The following is a 21055-nucleotide window of genomic DNA, read 5'->3' on the forward strand; positions in this document are numbered from 1 at the left end:
ACAGGTCACCTTACCCGTCATGGAGACACCTGCCCAGGCCACAGAGGTGCTCTGTCTTAGGTTTGTGAGCGCCCCCCAGGCATTACCCATCTCTGAATACTCATTATCATACCGGCTCAATCGTGTGTGAGCTGCATGGTTAATTGCTGCCAAAGATCTCAAAGTGGCACTGGGCTTGCAATCTGTGTGTTCCATACAGAAAAGACCAACAGAGGTCCTATCTCACCCATAGCCAGTAGGCTAAAGGCAACTGAGCCATTCCCTTCCTTATCGAGCCATACTGTACGTTGGAGTCCCTGTAAGATAGTATCCCAAAAGCAACTGGAACTTGAGTTTATAAATTTTTAATTTTCAAAGCCAATCGAGATGTATATAACTACTGAATTAAATTTATCATGCCCAATAGAATGAAAGATTAACTAACTATAGTAGCTACTTTTGTTGCCAGGGTCTCCACTGTGGTAGCTATAGTAGGCAATTATGAAATGGTAATCCCAGAAACAGCAGTGGTGTACGCCATTGTTATACCAGCAACAGTGGCAGCAGCAATGTCTGGATTGTGTGGACATCCACTGGCATGAATACAACTCCAGGAACACGAACCACCAAGGCCCGTTTTTCTTGATCTCAGCATGACTTTGGCTGGCAGCTCTTCTGGAAAATCCAATCTCATGGCTACAGTTCCTAGGCTTACATTAATGCTTGCCAAAGCTGGCCATATTGGGCTCGCAATCTCCATTGGCATCAGAAGGGTAGGTTTTTTTCATGATGACCCATTAGGTCTCTGTCATGTTGGGCTTCAGCAGCAGCCACAGGGCACATTCAATGCTCAGGAATCCAAAGAGGAACCTCATTGTCCTGAGGAAAGACATAAACCAAACTCCGGGGCCACACCAACACTAGATTGGGTCTCCTCCACGTGCTCGTAGAAAGATCCTTCCATCGCTCCAGAGGGTGATTTGCAGCAGGAGCCCTCCAGTGCTTATCTGCATTGGATCCTCCAGCAGAATCCACCAATAAACTCCAGGAGAATCCACTGATAAAAAAATTTAAAATATATAAAACAAGGGAAAGAATAGAATGTGGAGAGGAATGATGAGTCCCTAGTTCTCCCTTTTTTTTTAACTTTAGTAAAATGTTTGTTTGTTTAATATTTCAAATTTTTTCTTTTATTTTTATTTTTTAAAATTAATCAATTAATTAATTTTTCTATTATCAGCTTGATAGAGTATGCATTCTTATCTTAATAGTGAGATATTTCATTGAAGTTTGCTCAGTAATTGAGTAAAACTGAAATTTATTATAAGCCACAGTTGTCCTAGGAACCTTCATGCTGTATATATAGCCTCCATGGTTTTGTGGGTTGTAGTCTGATTGTTCTTTATTTTATAGAATCCACTTATGAGTGAGTACATACCATGACTGTCTTTCTGGGTTTGGGTTACCTCACTCAGGATGATTTTTTTCTAGTTCCATCCATTTGCCTGCAAATTTCATGCTTTCATTGTTTTTCTCTGCTGAGTATTACTTCATTGTGTATATGTACCACATTTTTTTTCATCCATTCTTCAGTTGACAGACATCTAGGTTGTTTCCAGGTTCTGGCAATTACAAATAGTGCTGCTATGAACATAGCTGAGCATGTATCTTTATGGTATGAATCAGCATTCCTTGGGTATATGCCCAAGAGTGGGATGGCTGGGTCTTGAGGTAGTTCGATTCCTAATTTTCTGAGAAACCGTCATACTGATTTTTACAGTGGCTGTACAAGCTTACATTCCCACCAGCAGTGGAGGAGTGTTCCCTTTGCTCCACATCGTCTCCAACATTGACTGTCATTGGTATTTTTGATTGTAGCCATTCTGACAGGTGTAAGGTGGTGTCTCAGAGTCTTTTTGATTTGCATTTCTCTGATGATTAAGGATGTTGAGCATTTCTTCAAATGTCTTTCAGCCATTTGTGATTCTTGTTTTGTGAATTCTATGTTTAGCTCTTTAGCCCATTTTTTAATTGGACTGTTTAGTATTTTGATATATAGTTTCTTGAGTTCTTTATATACTGTAGAGATCAATCCTCTGTCAGATGTGGGGTTGGTGAAGATCTTTTCCCATTCTGTTGGCTGTATTTTTGATTTATTGACTGTGTCTTTTGCCCTGCAAAAGCTTCTCAATTTCGAGAGGTCCCATTTATTAATTGTTGTGCTCAGGGTCTGTGCTGTTGGTGTTTTATTTAGGAAATGGTCTCCGGTGCCAATGTGTTCAAGAGTGCTTCCTACTTTCTTTTCTATTAAGTTTAGTGTAACTGGATTTATGTTCAGGTCTTTGATCCACTTGGACTTGAGTTTTGTGCATGGTTACAGACATGGATCTATTTGTAATCTTTTACATATTGACACCCAGTTATGCCAGCACCATTTGTTGAAGATACTTTTTCCCCCCCATTGTATAGTTTTGGCTCCTTTGTCAAAAACCAGATGTTCATATGTGCATGGATTAATGTCAGGGTCTTCAGTTTGATTCCATTGGTCCGTATGTCGGTTTTTATACCAGCACCAAACTGTTTTTATTACTATAGATCTATAGTAGAGTTTGAGGTCAGGGATGGTGATGCCTCCAAAGGTTGCTTTATCATATAGGATACTTTTAGCTATCCTGGGTCTTTTGTTTTTCCATATGAAGTTGAGTATTTTTCTTTCCAAGTCTGTGAAGAATTGTGTTGGGATTTTGATGGGGATTGCATTGAATCTGTAGATTGCTTTTGGTAAGATTGCCATTTTTACTATGTTAATCCTACCTATCCATGAGCATGGGAGATCCTTCCATTTTCTGATATCTTCTTCAATTTCTTTCTTTAGAGATTTAAAGTTCTTATCAAAAAGGTCCTTCACTTGTTTAGTTAGTGTTATCCCAAGGTATTTTATATTATTTGTGGCTATTGTAAAGGGGGATGTTTCTCTGACTTCTTTCTCAGCCCTTTTATCATTTGTGTATAGGAGGGATACTGACTTTTTTGAGTTGATCTTGTATCCTGCCACATTACTGAAGGAGTTTATGAGCTGTAGGAGTTCTCTGGTAGAGTTTTTGGGGTCACTTATATATACTATCATATCATCTGCAAATAGTGAAAGTTTGACTTCTTCCTTTCCAATTTGTATTCCTTTGATCTCCTTTTGTTGTCTTATTGCTCTAGCTAGAACTTCTAGTACTATATTGAATAAATATGGGGAGAGTGGACAGCCTTGTCTTGTTCCTGAATTTAGTGGTATCGCTTTGAGTTTCTCTCCATTTAATTTGATGTTTGCTGTTGGCTTGCTATAAATTGCCTTTATTATGTTTATAAATGTTTCTTGTATTCCTGATCTTTCTAAGACCTTTATCATGAAGAGGTGTTGGATTTTGTCAAAGGCTTTTTCAGCATCCAATGAGATGATCATGTGGTTTTTTCTTTTAGCTTGTTTATATGGTGTATTACATTGACTGATTTTCATATGTTGAACCATCCTTGCATCCCTGGGATGAATCCTACTTGGTCGTGATGGATAATTGTTTTGATGTATTCTTGGATTTGGTTTGCCAATATTTTGTTGAGTATTTTTGCATCAATGTTTGCATCAATGAGGGAGATTGGTCTGTAGTTCTCTTTCTTTGTTGCATCTTTGTGTGGTTTGGGTATCAGGGTAATTGTAGCCTCATAAAAAGAGTTTGGTAGTGTCCCTTCTGTTTGTATTGTGTGGAACACTTTGAAGAGTATTGGTATTAGTTCTTCTTTGAAAATCAGGTAGAATTCTGCCCTGAAACCATCTGGTCCTGGGCTTTTTTTGGTTGGGAGACTTTTGATGGCTGTTTCTATTTCTTTAAGGGTTATTGGTTTATTTAAATGGTTTATCTGGTCTTGATTTAATTTTGGTATGTGGTATTTATCCAGAAAATTGTCCATTTCTGCCTGGTTTTCCATTTTTGTGGAGTACAGGTTTTTGAAGTATGACCTGATGATTCTCTGGATTTCCTCGTTGTTTGTTGTTATGTCTCTCTTTTCATTTCTGATTTTGTTAATTTGGGTGCTCTCTCTTTGCCTTTTGATTAATTTGGCTAGGGGTTTGTCTATCTTGTTGATTTTTTCAAAGAACCAACTCTTTGTTTCATTGATTTTTTGTATTGTTCTCTTGTTTTCTATTTCGTTGATTTTAGCCCTCAATTTGATTATTTCCTGGTGTCTATTTCTCCTGGGTGAGTTTGTTTATTTTCGTTCTAGAGCTTTCAGTTGTGCTGTTAATTCATTGGTATGGGATTGCTCCATCTTCTTTATGTGTGCATTTAGAGCTATGAATTTTCCTCTTAGCACTGCTTTCATAGTGTCCCATAAGTTTGGATATGTTATACTTTCATTTTCATTGAATTCTAGGAAATCTTTAATTTCTTTCTTTATTTCTTCCTTGACCCATTGATGTTTCAGGTGGGCATCATTCAGTTTCCATGAGTTTGTGGGTTTTCTATAATTTTTGTTGTTGTTGAAGTCTAACTTTAAGGCATGGTGGTCTGAGAAGATACAGGAGGTTATTCCATTTTTTTTTGTATCTGTTGAGATTTGTTTTGTGGCCAAGCAGGTGGTCAATTTTTGAGAAGGTTCCATGGGGTGCTGAGAAGAAGGTATATTCTTTTGTGTTAGTATGGAATGTTCTGTAGATATCTATTAAGTCCATTTGAGTCATGACATCTGTTAGGTCCTTTATTTCTTTGTTAAGTTTCAGTCTGGTAGACCTGTCTTTTGGTGAGAGTGGTGTGTTAAAATCTCCCACTACTAATGTGTGGGGTTTGGTGTGCATTTTAAACTTTAGTAGTGTTTCTTTTATGAATGTGGGTGCTTTTGTATTTGGAGCATAAATGTTTAGAATCGAGACTTCATCTTGGTGGATTTTTCCCGTGATAAATATGTAATGTTCATCCTGATCTCTTTTGATTGATTTTAGTTTGTAGTCTATTTTATTAGATATTAGGATAGCTACATCGGCTTGTTTCTTAGATCCATTTGCTTGGAAAGCCTTTTCCCAGCCCTTTACTCAGAGGTAGTGTCTGTCTTTGAATTTAAGGTGTGTTTCTTGTATGCAGCAGATGGATGGGTCCTGTTTTCTTATCCATTTTGTTAGCCTGTGTCTTTTTATAGGTAAGTTGAGACCATTGATATTGATGGATATTAATGACCAGTGATTGTTAATTCCTGTTATTTTTTTGTGGTTGTGTTGTGTTGTCCTTCTTTTGTGTATGTTGGTGTGGGATTATCTATTGCTTGAATTTTTATGGATGTGTTTAGCTTCTTTGGGTTGTATTTTCCCTTCTAGTGCTTTCCGTAGGGCTGGGTTTGTGGACAGGTATTGATTAAATCTGGTTTTATCCTGGAATATTTTGTTTACTCCGCCTATGGTGATTGAGAGTTTTGCTGGGTATAATAGTCTGGGTTGGCATCCGTGGTCTCTTAGTGTCTGCATAAGATTTGTCCATGACCTTCTGCTTTCATAGTCTCTATTGAGAAGTCTGGTGTTATTCTGATGGGTTTGCCTTTATATGTTACTTGATCTTTTTCCTTTGCGGCTCTTAATATTTTTTCTTTGTTCTGTGTGTTTAGAGTTTTGATTATTATGTGGCGAGGGCACTTTTTTTTTTTTTGATCCAGCCTATTTGGTGTTCTGTAAGCTTCTTGTATCTTCATAGGTATTTCTTTCTTTACGTTAGGAAAGTTTTCTTCTATGATTTTGTTGAATATATTTTCTGTGCCTTTGAGTTGGAATTCTTCTCCTTCTTCTATCCCGATTATTCTTAGGTTTGGTCTTTTCATGGTGTCCCAAATTTCTTGGACATTTTGTGTTACGACTTTTTTGTCTTTAGTGTTTTCTTTGACCAACGAATCTATTTTCTCTATTGTGTCTTCAGTGTCAGAGATTCTCTGTTCCATCTCTTGCATTCAGTTGGTTATGCTTGTTTCTGTAGATCCTGTTCGTTTAGTCAGGATTTCTATTTCCAGCGTTCCCTCAGCATGTGTTTTCTTTATTGTCTCAAATTCATTTTTCAGATCTTGGAATATTTCTGTCATCTGTTTAATTGCTTTTTCTTGGCTTTCTTTGATTTCTTCCCATTTTTTGTTCATTTTTTTCTTCCATTTCTTTAAGGGAGTTTTTTTTTTATTTCCTCTTTAATGGAGTTTTTCATTTCCTCTTTAAGGGAAGTTTTTATTTCCTCTTTAATGGAGTTTTTCATTTCCTCTTTAAGGGAAGTTTTTATTTCCTCTTTAATGGAGTTTTTCATTTCCTCTTTAAGGGAAGTTTTTATTTCCTCTTTAATGGAGTTTTTCATTTCCTCTTTAAGGGAAGTTTTTATTTCCTCTTTAATGGAGTTTTTCACATCCTCTTTAAGGGAAGTTTTTATTTCCTCTTTAAGGGCCTCTATCATCTTCTTAAAGTCATTTTTTGGGTTGATTTCTTCTGTCTTTGTATGTTCAGGTCTTGCAGGTGTAGAATCACTAGGTTCTGATGTTACCATATAGGTCTTTATGTTGTTGCCTGTATTTTTTGCACTTGCGTCTACTCATCTTTTCTTCTGCTTGGTGCAGGTGGTGTCTGTGTCTGAGAGTGCCTCTCTTGTTCTAATTTTTAGTCTTGGTTCACTAGGAGTTCTTGGTTAAATTGGTGCTCTTGGGCTGTTTCTTCAGGAACAGCTGATCTTAGTCGGTGAAGTATATACTTATCATTCTAGTGATCTGGTTTGGTGGCTGGGCAGTACCTTCTTCTGTGTTCCCAGGTCACGTTTTGTTCATTTGTCAACTCCTCAGCTGATTTTGTTTCTTCAGACTTCAAATTGTCGGGATCTGAATCTTATCCCAGATGGATTTCAGCTGAGCGGGGTTGTCTCACCAACACCTCCAAGTTGGTGGGTTTCATAGGATGAGCAGCTGGGCCCTGGGTTGGCCTCAGACAGATTGTTCAGATTTGTTCTGGTTCCATGTGTTGGGTTCTTCCTGGGTGTTAGGGTTAAAGGCATCTCTGTTCCAAGCTCTTGATTAAGAGCTTGTTTTCACTAGCACTTCAGCGGGTACTAGCTCAGTTTCTGGTCTTTATTGCAACTGTGTTTCTGCTGCCGCCTGCTGGGCCTGCCTGCCTCTGCTGGGCATGTCTACTTCTGCAGGCTGCTGCTGGGCCTGTCTACCTCTGCGGGCTGCCAAGGTGGGCATACCTGCCTCTGCCGGCTGCCACCGGGCCTACCTGCCTCTGTGGACCACCACTGGGCCTACCTGCCTCTGCAGGCTGCCACTGGGCCTGTATGTCTTTGTTGTCCGCTGCCGGGCCTACCTGCCACTGCCACCGAGCCTGTGTATTTTTGCGGGCTGCCGCCAGGCCTGTCTGTCTCTGCTGGCCACCACCGGGCCTGTATGTCTCTGCTGGCCACCACCAGGCCTTCCTGCCTCTGCCTGTCACTGCTGCCATGCCTGTTGATGTTTGCAGGCCGCCGCCAGGCCTGTATGTCTTGGCTGGCCCGCGCCGCCACACCTGTCTACCTCTGCGGGACGCTGCCGGGCCTGTATGTCTCTGCACCTGTCTTGATAGCTAGCTCTTATATATTAAATTAATCCATTTCTATTAATCTGTGCATTGCCACATGGCTTCATGACTTACTGGTACTTTTACATCTTGCTTCTCCTGGTGGCGGCTCCCAGCTTCTCTCAGACCCTGGCTTTCTCTTTCCTGTCTGTCTTGGATTTCTCACCTGCCTCTAAGCTGCCTTACCATAGGCCAAATCAGCTTATTTATACCTGTAAAACTTATGCTACACATCCCCACATTAGTACAGTTTATTTGTTGGATGCAATTTTCCAAAATTATCAAGTGCAGCTATAAAAGACAGAAGGGGACGTTCTTCTTACAAAGGACTCTTGTCAGGGCCCCCTTCATGTCTCTGTTCCTTAGGCTGTAGATGAAGGGGTTCAGCATGGGAGTCACTACTGTGTACATCATAGCCATGACAATCTCCTTCAGAGTGGAATTATTAACTGATGGAAATACATAGAGACCAATAAATGTCCCATAGAAGAGAGACACCATAGACGGATGGGAACCACAGGTGGAGAAGACCTTATGGATGCCTTGAACAGAAGGAACCTTAAAAATAGAGAAGACAATTCGTACATAGGACACAACAATGAGAAAGAATGGAATGACAATAACAAGCCCCCCCCCCATGATGAATATCACCAACTCATTAACATGTGTCAGAGCAGGACAACTTCAACAGAGGAGATATGTCACAGAAAAAGTGGGGGATCATGTTGTCCTCACAGAAAGATAATCTGGCCATGAGCAGAGTGTGCAGCATGGCATGGAATGTGGTCAGCACCCAGGACAGCAACACCAGACTCACACAGAGCTTAGGACTCATGATGCTGGTGTAATTAAGGGGGAAGCAGATGGCCACATAGCAAACATAGGCCATGACTACAAGGAGGAAACACTCCATGTTTCAAAAAACCATTAAAAAGTACATTTGTGTCAGGCAGCCTGCATAGGGGATGGATGGGTCCTGGCTCTGCATGTTCTGCAGCAATTTGGGCATTGTGACAGAGGAGAAGCAGAGGTCAGAGAAGGACAAGTTGCTGAGAAACAAATACATGAGAGTGTGGAGATGGGAGTCCAGTAGAATGAGGATGATGATGATGAGGTTCCCCAGGATGGTGGTGAGGTACATGGCCAGGAACAGGGCATAGAACAGGTGCTGGTGCTCAGGGGGATGGGCAGGCCCAGGAGGAACTGGGAGATGACACTTTGTTTCCCTTCTGTTATATTCTTTCTCCTGTACCTTTAAGGGAAAAATGACACAGATCCTTAGAAATCCAAATAAAAATAATCAGAGTTCTAGGGTCTTTATTATTTAATTGAAAACTATTGATCTAATAACCATAATTATAAACTTATATGTAATCACTGATGATCTTTTTAAAAGCCTTCCTGTGTGTTTCAATATTCTATCATTTCCTAAACATGTTCAGCTATGAGCTTCTGCAGCACACAAAACATGTTATTTGTTTCTTTTACTGGTCTGAATGGCCATTCTTGGCAACTGTAATTGGCTCCTTTGTCCTAGCATCTCTTACACATTGATGGTCCTCAGGATTCTGAAAATTTATTTTTAATCAGTCCATATATATATATGTGTGTGTGTGCATACGTATCTATGTATTTGTCTATGCCCAGTGTCTTAAATTGACATCTGAAATTCAGGTGTGTGTGGGAGCCCGTTCTGGGGTTCCTCGTGGCTTTACCCAGCAGGTCCGAATAGAGGATGATCAGGACCACGGGCCTGAGTGCAGGTGTCTGAGATGGCCTGCACTTGGCTGTGCTGGGGGAGGAGGTCTTTTGCTCCACCCCTTGGCGTCTCTATAAAAACCCTGGACCAGAGACAGTCCGGGCCCGTTGGAATAGGTTCCAGGCCCTCTCGAGGCTATCCTTTATTTTCTATCTGTTTATCTCCGCAAGATTCTCCGCTATAAATCCTTCTATCTAATATTTCCTGCTGCTCGCACTCAAGAAAACTCTGGGAAGCTGTGGGGGTGGTGGGTAAACGCCCCACAGAATGGCGCCGTGAACAGGGACTGAAGAAAAAAAGGGACTAAAGAAAAAAAAGGGACTAAAGAAAGGGGAAAAAAGGGACTAAAGAAAGGGGAAAAAAAGGGACAAAAAAAAGGGGGGACTAAAGACAAATGAACAGGGACTTAAGACAAAGTAATAGGGACTAAAGATAAAGGAAAATAATAGTTTTATTACAGAGTTTTTGGTGAAAGTGCTGAGTCAGCCCTGCCAGTGGAAAGGCATGCCGGTGTTATGGAATATATATATTTATATATATATATATATATATATTTTTGGTGAGGCAGGGGTTTTATCCTCGAGAGAAAAGGAAAGCGGACTGTGGAAGGATGTCCGATGCTGCAGCGAAATTCTCTTCTGTCAAAATTTTCTATCTTCTATCCCTTTCTCAATTTCTATCTGTGATAAGTATAAGATATAGGGTAGTAATATAGTTTAGGAAAAACTTAGAAGTATAAGATTGTGTAGGAAAAAATAAGTAAGGCAACTAGACAGAAAAACTCAATTTTCTAACTTTGGGGGCTTTGAAAGCAAACTGGGGAAAAAAATCTTTCTTTGGGCTTTTCGGGTAGTAAAAAAGCTCTTCTTTGAGCTTATGGGGAAGAAAAAGTTTCCTATGGAAGCTTTTGACCTGGGGACAGCTGAAATGCTAAGTCCAAGCGGCAGGAGAAAGTAATTTCTCCCTGAGGCAAAAATGGGGGTGTAAGAAGTCAAAGTTTAAAGTTGTGAAGTTTTGGGAAAAGTTGGTCTTTCTCCTGGGGAAAAAAAATCTTTCTCTTAAACTCGAAAGCTTTTCTTGGAAAATTTGGGGAAAAAAATCTCTTAAAAGCCTTAATCTTTCTCTCTTAAGAAACTTAGAAACTAAAGCCTTTCAGAACTTTCTCCCTCAGAAGGACAAAAATTAGAATCACCTGAAGATACTATTATGGGGACCACCTGTGATTAGCTCTAAGGGAAAACAACAAATTTAAGACAGCAAAACCTCTAAGTTTTCAAGCTTTAACAATCCTCCCTGCAATGCAGGAGGCAGGAACAAGTTTCTAAAAACCCCTTCTAAGCTCTGTCTCTTCAAGCTAGTAAAAGACAGTGGGTCAGAGTACCCTGAGGAAAAGGCTTGGGGAGAGTGTGGGTGACGAGCTACAGAGAGCCCAAAAAGGGCAGGAAACTTGACCTGAGAAAAGCAAAAAGCCAAGCTTTTCGTTACAGCCGAGCTGAGGCAGCAAAGGTTCTGAGTGAGCGTTTCAGAATGAAAAGGTGCTCCTAATCGTCCTATGCAAAGATTCCCTGAAACTGTTAGCATTGTATCCTCGCTTCTGAGCAAAAACCCAGAGGCGACTGGCCAGCGTCTCTGAGTTGGAGTGCATTTCGGGGATACTAGGGTTCCTGCAGTTGTAAACTTCCTGGAGCACAGAGCTGAGGCAGGAAGGTGCAGGACCCAGGGGAAGATTGCTAATGACCAAAGCTAAAGCCAGTGGGAAGGGCACAGTTATCTGCTTTCCTACAAGTCCCGGGGTTGAAAGGTCCACAACTACAAAAAGGAATCTGAGAAAAGCTTTCCTATCAGAGTATGGACCTTTCTGGGAAAACGGTAAAGCTGAACTGTGTCTGAAGCAGTCGTGCTGCCGAGTCAGAATGCTGTCTGGGGAAAGAGCCCAGCCAGGGCAGAACAGAACTATCCAGGAGTAAAGCTTTCTTTTCTGTCAGAGAAAGCATCTCTTTGAGAAAAGCTTTGTTTCAACTGACTCCCTGAGATGAGGGAGTATAGCCCTGAGGGGTGATGGCCTCTGGCATAAGCTCTGTCCTTGAGCACCCAGACAAGCAAAAGCAACCCACTGGGGGACTGGGCCAGGTGAAGGCCTGATGAGGCAAAACACCTGTCCTAATGGGAGTTTAGAGATGGTGAAAACCTCCCTCGCTAAGTTTGATTCATGAACACAAACCACAGACCCCGAAAACAGAAACAGACTAAAGCCCCTACCTTCACTAGCAGGGAAAACCGCCACTGTAGTGTCGGAAACTGTTTCTGGAGTAGAGGGGATAAACTGAGACCAAACTGGTAACTGTCTGGGAGAAAGACTCTGAAGAAACAGAGAAGGGACATAATCCTCCCCAGAAAATATGTGACCTGAAAAAGCTGCTAGAATTTGAGGCAGATTCGGGGGGAGAAAAAAAAGCCCCTACCTCCAAAGGCAGCTAGCAGAGGTACAGAGCCGCAGACAGATAGCTGAAGCTCTGCATCTGGGGAAGGAAGGAACAAGCAAAATGAGATAGATCAGCGGGAGAAAATCTCTGAAGGAGCTATGAAAAAGCTGTTGTAAATGATCTTGTTTTTCACTGACTGGCTAAAACAAACACAAGCCCCGAGGAAAGTTGCTATCAGAAATGCCAGCCTCAATGCCGGCTAACGAGGCAGGTGTGGTTCTGATTCGGGGGCCAGTGTCAAATGAAGGAGAGACACCTGTTAAAGCCAGCTGAGGAGAATAGAAACCTCCCAATGTGCCATAGCTGAAAATGTAAAATGCTTGTTCAAATCTCCCGTTGCAAAAGCAAAAAACTTTGTTCAAACCTCCCGGGAAAGAATTTGTAAGCAAGTCTAATAAAAGAGAACCAGTTGACTCTCAGACTCGAAAAGAACTATGGGAAATCAATGATATAAGGAAAATGATATAAGGGACTGATATAAGGGACTGATATAAGGGACTGATATAAGGGACTGATATAAGGGACTGATATAAGGGATTGATATAAGGAAAATGATATAAGGGACTGATATGGAACTGATATTATTGACTGATATAAGGGAAAGGCATTCTGGGAAAGGTAGTTTTTCCACTAAAGATGGCGACATTGCCCTGAAACACTTTTGTCAGCTCTAAAATTAAAATACAGCTTTTAAAAATAAGGAGGAAAATCGTCTAAGAGTTTGGGTGTCAGTTCCAATGAAAAATTGAAAGAATATGGAACTAGGTGCTTCGCGGTTTGGGGCTCCGTTGGTAAAATGCCTTATTTAGCCTAATAGCTGTGCAAAGTTTTTACGGTAATTGGATGACAAAAAGCTACCTATAAGAGCAAACGAGTCACTTTAAAATCCTTAAAATACCACATAATAGCTGTTCAGTTTTTGGCAAAGAGCTTTACAGCAGCTAAATATGATAACTTCACCCTCAGCATAAAGTTTTTCAGTAGAACAAACCAAAAGTACTGCTGTGATAGAAACGTTTGTTTGAATTGAAGTTCTTAGGGGAGCTATTATGAATTTGGGTGAAGGGACAACCTCTAGTTAAAAACTGTCTACAGCTGACAGTGCATCTCTGCCGGTCCGGAACGGCTGAGAGAACTGACAACTTTGAAGTGTGGCGTCCCGAGAATGTTACAATCCCCTAGCAACAAGTATCACAACTCTATAATGACAACACTCACTATATCCCAGTGCTTTATAACAAAGCTAACTGTAAACTGTAAACTTTAAAAATGATGTATGTACTTCCTGTCTAGTTAAGAGAATCTTTCTAATAGAGATGGTGATAATAAAGAGTAAGACGTAGAAAGATGAAAATAAGATATGTGAGTTTGTAAAAATTCTGTCTTGTTAGATCTGTGTTAAGAAATCTTTAGGTGTTTGCTAAGTTAGATATATGCTAATGGTAACCTATATAAGTTTGTAAAATAGATCTATAGAGTTCCTTTAAGAATATAAGCTTGTAAGAAGTATCTAAGGTAGTCTTAAGACATGTAGTAATAAGCTTGTAAGATGCTAGTTGTAAATGTAAGTTTAAATAAGAAATAAGATGGAATGAATATAAGGATATGAGAATTAATAAGAAATGTATTTGCTAAAGTAGTTCTATAGTTTCCTTAAAGTATAAATAAGTAGATGTTAATATGTGAGTTGTAAAAATGTGTAATGTTGAGTGAGTTTATGCTTAAGCACATGTTATGTGAGTTTGTGAAAAAGTGTAAATGTTAAGTGTGAGTCTATTAATGTACATGGTGAAAACACCTGAGACACAGGAGATAGTGTCCTAGTAGACTGCAAAGTAGGCAGTCTGAATGGTTTCAAAAGCTCCAGAAGCCGCTAAGAAGCTAAGAATGGCGGACGCCAGAACCAGCACAAGGCATCCGCAGCTGAGATCCGTGGAATATCAATGCAGCACAGAAAAACCTGAGCTAACAGCAAAAACGGTGCAGTTTAAAATATTACTATAACTAAAAAGGTCTGTCTGTGAGAACAAAAGTTGCAGAGACGCTTGTTTGAACAAAAATTAACTGCAAAAAGTTTTGGTTGAGAAACGTCTCTTCATATTTGGAAGTGAAAGCCTGATACCTGAATTTATTTGTTTGAACTTTTTGAACTTAAAATGAGATAAAATTACAAAAACATTTTGGTTATGGATTTCTTCAAATTTGGAAGACTAGTACCAATATTTATCATTTGAATTTTGGTACTTAAATGAAATGAACAATAGAGATTTCATTGCAATGGGACAATTTTGAGCTTACTTATAGTAATGACCTAGGAACGGTTTTCTGGAATTGGGTTAAAAATGAAACTGTTTAAATGAAGAAATGTATTTCTACTTAGAATCAAGATGCAATTTTGTGTATGCGTATATGCTTTATTAACTGGAGATTTATGAATTGTTTTGTGGAACTGTTAATGTAAAAATGGAATTACTTATGGAACTGGTTTTGTGTTACAAATGGAACTGTTTAAACAGAAAAGTTTGGGTTTTCTAACTAGGCTTGAGATTTTGCTTAAAAATTATAAAGAAAAGGAGGAGCTATGAGATTGAATTATGTTCGCAGAAACCTATTGATATTAATGCACCCTGGCTTTGTGGAATTGAGGAAATGTTTAAGTTTGATGTGAATACATCGAAGTTTTTCCTATGTTCTGTTAACAAGAAAAATGACTGAGTTAAAGTTGTAAGTCGGAGAAAATTGTTAACTATATATAGCACCATATATGCTAATTCTAATGGTTCTGTTAAGAGTTTGCTTTGAGTTGTAAGATTGAGAGAATTGTGACTATGTATAGCAATATTTGTTAACCTGTTAATGGTAATGATGAAGCTAAGGGATTCTTTAAGTTTGTAGTTGCCTTAAGAGTTTTGGTTTAGAAAGGGCTTGAGGCAGCTAAGACTGCTGTGGTCACCTTGGACCTAATTCAAAAGAGAAATGCCATCTATATCATCCTCTACTCCCATACTGGGAGGTGTAACAGCTATGGAGATTGCTGTAAGCCATTAATAGTTATTTTTTTATATATTAAGAAGGGGGGACCTGTGGGAGCCCGTTCTGGGGTTCCTCGTGGCTTTACCCAGCAGGTCCGAATAGAGGATGATCAGGACCACGGGCCTGAGTGCAGGTGTCTGAGATGGCCTGCACTTGGCTGTGCTGGGGGAGGAGGTCTTTTGCTCCACCCCTTGGCGTCTCTATAAAAACCCTGGACCAGAGACAGTCCGGGCCCGTTGGAATAGGTTCCAGGCCCTCTCGAGGCTATCCTTTATTTTCTATCTGTTTATCTCCGCAAGATTCTCCGCTATAAATCCTTCTATCTAATATTTCCTGCTGCTCGCACTCAAGAAAACTCTGGGAAGCTGTGGGGGTGGTGGGTAAACGCCCCACAGGTGTGAAGTGTCTGTCACCTTCAGAACTCTATCCTGTTGCTAAGTAGTTGTAACTTCTTGGTTATGTCACAGGCGTGTCAAGTGCAGCAGATCCAAGTGAAACACACGATCCCACTTTGCTCTTTCCCGACTGCCCCTGTTCTACTCTCGGTTCTGTAGAGAGGACACTGGGGATTCAGTTCTGTAAAGGTGACACTGGAGAACGGATAAATCCAATGTCTGCACGGCCTGGATCCAATAAGAAATGTGTTAATTTTATTTCTCTTCCTACCACTGTCAATCTAGCAAATCCTGGAGCTCCTCTTCGTCTTTCTACTTCCTCCATTCATCTCCTCAACACCACACTCCTAGAGCAGGCTGGCAACTAGATGCTGCCAGGATTGTACAAGATTGCCAACATTTGAGCCGGGCGGTGGTGGCGCACGCCTTTAATCCCAGCACTCAGGAGGCAGAGCCAGGCGGATCTCTGTGAGTTCGAGGCCAGCCTGGACTACCAAGTGAGTCCCAGGAAAGGCGCAAAGCTACACAGAGAAACCCTGTCTTGAAAAACCAAGAAAAAAAAAAAAAAGATTGCCAACATTTAATTCATTATACTTTGAATAATTTAATGTGATGAACCTTAGGAAACCAGTTAAAGGATTTACCATCCTTACCTTCCTCTTATTCAAGCCAACTTTCAATACTATCCAAGGGTCTTATCATATTCACAAATGATGCTTTGTTACCAGAGCCATGATACACCTGTGTGCTGCTCTTCTCCAATGCTAGTCTTAAAAGTCACATTTTCTTGCTTCTGGCATTTTACACTTGTTGCTTCTCTTGCCTATAATTTCTTCCGCTCTTTAGCCTCTTCACCAATGTTATCCTCATTTATCTTTCGTAGATATTATATGCCACTTGCTAGTCAAAAAGTTCCACACCAGATTGAGATCTGTTACCATGATCTCACAGCAGCCTATGTTCTTCTCACATGCCTCGATGGCCCTGATCACCGATTCATGTAGGTTTGCCACCAGACTGTGCACTAAATGCAGAAGAGGCCATGTCCTCCTTCATCTTGCAGTATGGCCAGCACATGGCATGCTGCTTGTGTGTGACCAGTGTTCATAAATGATTTTTTTGTTTGGTTGTGTTTCAATTTGAAACAGACTCCTTAAATGTTAAATGCTACAGGCCCCCCACTAAATTAGAGCCAATACCCATACTAAATCTTGAGGTGGCACATGCCTTTAGCCCCAGTGTTCTGGACACAGAGGGAGGCAGACCTTTGTGAGTTTGAGGCCAGTCTCGTCTACATAGAGTCCCAGGCCAGCCAGGGTAACACAGTGAGACCTGTCTCAAATCATACTATCCATTTTAATAATCACTAGACTTGATCATTTAGCACTAATTTTGACACTTGCCAATGTGACTAATGCTATTTTGTATTTATAAAAAATATAGGAATATAGGGATAGATCTGATGTGCTGCTCTGCTCAGTAATGGTGATGACTCAAAATAAAATTCTTATGTTTCATTCTATAAGAATTGATGTCGTGACTAACTTACGTGTGAGTTGGACTAGACTCTGGCACTGATTTTTGTGAAATACAAATCCTAATGTTGCTAAGAATGTAGTTTTCAATGTCATTAGCATTTAGGAACGCAGAGTCAAAGTAAAGAAAAATACCCTCTGCAATAGGATGAACCACCCACAGTCAAAGATAAGAGAATAAATGTGGTCTACTGAGTAAGAACTCTGACTCCAGACTGCTTTGTGCTCAGGTGTGCAACCACAACTCAGCCTAGGGGTTTGTCTACTGACTGACCTCAAAGACAGACATTTATCAGTTCTCAGCATCATGTGATACTTAGCTTAAAACTACTCATCTGGACCAACACACACACACACACACACACACACACACACACACACACACACACACACACACTCATGCAAGCACATGTTTTCTTATCAACCACACCAACAAACTCCATATGTTTTCGAAGCTGACCAAGAAAGCAGAGAAAGAGCATTAGGGAACGTTGGAAGCCTTTTCTCTAAGAACTATACTGAGTCATGATTAACTTATGTATGGATAGACTAGGCTCTGCTACTGGTTTCTAATGGTATTATAAATGTGGTTTTCAATATCATTAGCTTTTATAACAGCAGACTCGAAGTAAAGTAAAAATAGTTTGCCAAAATTCTACTTCCCTTGTAAGTGAGAGAGACCCATGCAGTATAGGGATATATGTAGAGTTCACAAACCAGAGACTTCACCTGTGGGTGCTGTCCCCAGTGATACAGGGAGCTTCCTACCTTCTTTAGCCATTAAATTGGTAATTCTCAACCAGGACAGCACATAGGAATCCCCTAGGAGACAGTGTGGTTCACATTAAATACAAATCACCTAGAATTCTGTGAAAACATAGATTGTGGTTCTGTAGCTCAGATTCTACTTTATAAATGAAACATCAGGTGACAACATCTGGATGTTGGAACAGGCAGCACTTACATTATCCCTAAAAATACACATTGGTGAGTCCCATGAGATAAACTGAAACAATCTTTGATGGGAAGCCTGCTTAAGGTTTATTAATGCTCTACAGCAAAGTTAAAAAATGTTTTTATCATCACAATGATGTTATGTTGATAGAGCTTGATCTTAGGAGAATAATTACACAGTTCTTATTAAGAGGATCCACATAGTGAACAAAATATTACAAATGGCAATCATTAATTCAAATACATCTGAGATGTGGCAAAGTCTCTGAAGGATGAGGGATTACAAAGAAGGAACATTATTATCTCTGAAACATCTTACAGAACATCATACCCTGCAGGATATTGAAACTCTGTGTTAGAAGGACAGTAAAACATCAGGTCATTCACCCACCTGCCAACTCACCCAGAATATCTGAAGGTGAGGCATAGTCCCTGATAAAATACCATACTTCCCTTTATCCACTGCGCTCACAGGAAATAACAGTCTCTGGTCAACACCTAGATCTGCATCACCCTTTTACCTATGCTCCTTCTAGTTACCTCTGGGCTTAAGAGGTTCTGTGTCCCAGAGGAGTCCAGGTCATGAACAACTAATTAGAGTAATTATCCAGGACCTTTCTAGGACCAATTCTTTCAGAGTCCTGTAGTTGTGACTGATTACAGTTATTGATCATGTGTTAACTACACCCAGGGGGAAGGTAAAGAAGAGAGATTCATAGGTAGATGCTTATTCACAACTTGTTCAGGGAAGAGCTGCTTAACAATGTTTCCAGAGTCTGTATTTTGAAGAATAATTAGGGACTATGGATATGAAAATGTATTGAAGAAACCATTTTTTGCTATTACAGAAACATCACCATGAAAAACATGTACTTTGGAAAGGTTCCCAAATGGCATTCTCTGAGTAAAACATAAAACTGTATAAACAGCCCTCAAGATATATAAACATCCAAATGTTCGAGGCCAGCCTTGTCTCCAAAGCGAGTTCCAGGAAAGGCACAAAGCTACACAGAGAAACCGTGTCTTGAAAAACCAAAACCAATATATATATACATAATGCTAACAAGGACCAGAATTTATGGCTCAACTTTCTGTACCTGGCAATATATGTTAAGGATAGGAATAAAAACAATGTTTGATGAATTCCTTAAGATCATGTTAATCTGTCTTCAGGCCAAGATATAAGAAGAAGCCCAGATTCCCACTTCTAATCAGTTGTTTTTGGCTCTTCATCTCTTGTGGTGGTATTGTGTTCCCCAAAATATTGTGCACCCTAATAAACTTATCTGGAGTCAAAGAACAGAACAGCCACTATATAGAGAGGCTAGAAAATGGCGGCACACACACCTTTAATCCTAACATTCGAGAGGCAGAAATCTGTCTGGATCTCTGTGAGTTCAAGGCCACATTGGAAACAGCCAGGCATGGTGACACACGCCTTTAATCCCAGGGAGTGATGGCAGAAAGCAGAAAGGTATATAAGGTGTGAAGACTAGAAACTCTATTTTACATTTACCAGGGGTCTCCACAGTGTAATGTAAATGCTAATTTTTATTCCTACCAACAATTTCCAAGGTTTCCTTTTTCTTTAAAATCTTACAAGCATTTGTTATCTTAAGTCTTTTTTTTTTTTGGTTTGTGAATCTTTTTTTTCCATTTTTCTTTATTAAGAAATATTCTACTCACTCTACATACCACCCACAGATCCCACTTCCTCCCTCCTCCCATCTCCCAGCCCTCCCTCCCAAGCCACCCCACATCCCCCAAATAAAGGTCTCCATGGGGAGTCAGCAGAGCCCAGCACACTGAGCCTAGGCAGGTTCAACCCCCTTCCCACTGTACCAAGGCTGCCCAAGGTGCCACACCACAGGCACCGGATTCCCAAAAGCCTGCTCACGCACCAGGGATGTATCCCTATTCCCCTGCCTGGTGCTCCCCAAACAGTTCGAGCCAAACAACCGTCTTCTGATCCAGGGGCCTAGTCCAGTACCATGAGGGCTCCACAGCCACTAGTCTACAGTTCATTGGCTTCCTCTAGTGGCCGATCATCTCTGCACTTCTTCCCGCCATGATATCAACATTACTCAGCTGCAGAATACCTCTTCTCTCTCATCGATTGGATTCCTGGAGCTCAGCCTGGTGCCTGGCCATGGATCTCTGCATCTGCCTCCATGAGTCACTGGACAAAGGCTCTATGATGATAGTTAGGGTATTCACTAGATTGGTCACTAGTGAACACCAGTCTAGGCACCCTCTGGACCACTGCCAATACTCCAAGGTGGTGTCATCCCTGTGGGTTCCTGAGAGCCTCCCCAGCACCCTGCCTCTTCCTTTTCCCATGATGTCCTCATCTATTATGGTATATCCTTCCCTGCCCTCGCACTCTGTCCCTATTCCAGCTCTACCCTCCCATTTCCCTATGTTCTCATTCCCCACTCCTCACTCTCTGCCAACTCCCCTCTCACCCAGTCTGCTCATGTAGATCTCATCCACTTCTCCTTCACTGGGTCATCCATGTGTCCCTACTAGGGTCTTTCCCTGTTAGCTAGCCTCTCTGGAGCTGTGGGTTGCAGTCTGGCCATCCCTTCTCTCACATCTGGTATCCACTTATGAGTGAGTACATACTATGTTTGTCCTTCTGAGTCTGGCTTACCTCACTCAGGATGATATTTTCTAGTTCCATCCATTTGCCTGTAAATTTCTTCATATCATTGTTTTTTTTTTTCTGCAGAGAAGTGCTTCATTGTGTATATGTGCCACATTTTCTTTATCCATTCTTCAGTTGAGGGGGCATCTAGGTTGTTTCCAGGTTCTGGCTATTACAAATAATGCTGATATGAACATAGTTGAGCATGTGTCCTTGTGGTAAGATTGAGCATTCCTGGGGTATATGCCCAAGAGTGGTATAGCTGGGTCTTGAGGAAGACTTATTCCCAATTTTCTGAGAAACCGCTATCCTGATTTCCACAGTGGCTATACAAGTTTGCATTCCCACCAACAGTGGAGGAGTGTTCCCCTTGCTCCACATTTTCTCCAGCATAAGGTGTCTTCAGTGTTTTTGATCTTAGCCATTCTGACAGGTGTAAGATGGTATCTCAGAGTTGTTTTGATTGCATTTCTCTGATGACTAAGGATGTTGAGCAATTCCTTAAATGCCTTTCAGCCATTTGAGATTCTTCTGTTGAGAATTCTCTGTTAAGCTCTATCCCATTTTTTAAATTGGATTGTTCAGTATTTTGAAGTCTAGCTTTTTGAGTTCTTTATATATTTTGGAGATCAGCCCTCTGTCAGACGTGGGGTTGGTGAATATC

The 21055-nt window shown here is 40.7% G+C and overlaps 1 pseudogene; it reads right to left on the reverse strand.

Annotated features, from left to right (window-relative positions):
• Positions 1-7876: 7876 nt before the first annotated feature.
• Positions 7877-18191, reverse strand: LOC107400648 (olfactory receptor 1468-like; annotated as a pseudogene).
• Positions 18192-21055: the final 2864 nt, after the last annotated feature.

The sequence above is a fragment of the Peromyscus maniculatus genome, chromosome 8 (assembly GCF_049852395.1).
Source record: "Peromyscus maniculatus bairdii isolate BWxNUB_F1_BW_parent chromosome 8, HU_Pman_BW_mat_3.1, whole genome shotgun sequence".
Lineage (NCBI taxonomy): Eukaryota > Metazoa > Chordata > Mammalia > Rodentia > Cricetidae > Peromyscus > Peromyscus maniculatus.